Source organism: Poecilia reticulata, linkage group LG21 (genome assembly GCF_000633615.1).
Source record: "Poecilia reticulata strain Guanapo linkage group LG21, Guppy_female_1.0+MT, whole genome shotgun sequence".
In the NCBI taxonomy this organism is placed as follows: domain Eukaryota; kingdom Metazoa; phylum Chordata; class Actinopteri; order Cyprinodontiformes; family Poeciliidae; genus Poecilia; species Poecilia reticulata.
In genome coordinates this window covers 15,750,454-15,752,019 of record NC_024351.1, presented here as the reverse complement: position 1 = coordinate 15,752,019, position 1,566 = coordinate 15,750,454, and the positions used below count along the sequence as shown (strand labels likewise).

General features: G+C 35.8%; 1 long non-coding RNA gene across 1 annotated transcript in view; it reads right to left on the bottom strand.

Moving 5' to 3' along the window:
* LOC103457926 (uncharacterized) overlaps nt 1–1,501 on the bottom strand; it is a 17,390-nt gene extending 15,889 nt beyond the window's left edge. Inside the window, exons 1-2 of the long non-coding RNA XR_532501.1 lie at nt 1,344–1,501; nt 554–613 (exon numbers count right to left, since the gene is read on the bottom strand). This is a non-coding gene — a long non-coding RNA (uncharacterized LOC103457926). The remainder of the gene's footprint in view (nt 1–553; nt 614–1,343) is intronic.
* Between the last annotated feature and the right edge of the window lie 65 nt (nt 1,502–1,566).

Sequence of the window (1,566 nt, the reverse complement as noted above, 5' to 3'; positions counted from 1 at the left end):
GGATTTCTTTCAAAATAAATGTGTGGCAAAAAAAGTGAAGTTCATGCTATGTTAGGACAGGAGATGTTTCCATCCCTGAAATTATGATGCATAGAATCACATATCTAAGTCTAAACTATGTTGACATAGTGTCCGAAAAATACATTTTACACAAGTACTGCAGTGTAATAACCAGGTGATATCCTAAGCAAAATGTGTCAACACTTAAACAGACCTTACATGTTTATGCTGCATTTCCTCTACAGTAAAACATCGTCCAAAAGGTCATGAGTGTGCAGAGATTAAGATTGATAAACATGAAAGGTTGGAAAAGATACTGGCAGAAGGCAAGTACTTTTGGTACCAACACCAGAAGTGGTAAAGTGTAAGAAGCACTAAGAAGGACACATCTTTGGTACGTCAGTCTTTAAACCATTTTCTGCACAAAAATCAGACATTGTCTCTGTTTTACTGGATAAATCACAGCAGCGAAACAACTAAAAGCTTTGTGTTTGTGTCAGGGAGACTCTGGCGGAGGATTTGTGTTCAAGAACAGACTGTATGGCGTCTTTACCTTCATGGGAGATCCAGTGTGTTCACTCAATAAGACAAGTGCTTTCATGGATGTCTGTGCCTACAAGTGTATAGATGACACAATTAATTAACTGAAAAACCCTATTGGTTGCTAGGTGTCTATATTGTGGCTACATGCTCCGAGCATCATAAAAGCACACAGTTCAAGTTAGTCTTTAAATTTCAGTTTTCTGTTGGTTCATTTTCTGAGTTATTTGGAGATTAAAGTTATTGTGTACAAGTTTATCTGTGATAATATCTTATTTCTCAGTAAGTAAAGCTACTGTTTGTAATAATCAGTAACGATATCCACTGTCAAATGACTGGAAAATAATTGGCTGCTATCYGATGAGATTGTTTCTCTTGTGCTTATTTCTGGTTAAAATAACAGCTTTTAAAACATTGAGCAGGCTGTTAAATTCGTCATTAAAGGGACCAAAACTAAAAACCTGCAGGCTTTTAGAAAACAATGTCATCATTTGTACACCATCTGTTATTTGACGTATTCTGTTTCAAATAATAATGTGAACTTTGGAAACCTTCCAAGAACAAACATGAAAACCTTTTCAGAAATCATACAATCTGGATCTGGATGAAGGGTGGTTGATATTATAATGTATTTTATAATAATTAGAAAATAAAAATACTTTGGCTCTACTAAAAAAAAAGGAATATAGAATATAAGTTTGATGGGAAGATCATTATAGGTTAACATCTGCTGATTATGTTATATTAAATGCTTGTGAACTCTCAACAAAAGAACGTGTTTGAAAGGTTTGGAGTAGTTTTACCTGCAGCTGCATGGGAACCAGACGGTCTCTCCCATGTGTTGACTCCGCCCATCAGAGCTTTTCATTCAGAACTTTTTAAGGCTGATTTTTGTGAACCTCCAAAGAGTGCAATAGCATTAAAATGTAATTTGTCTCCACGGCACCCCCTAGGTTACTCCATCAACTATATCTCCTCACAACATCAGCCGATCTGCACCAGACTGGATGAAAGTAGTATATATAT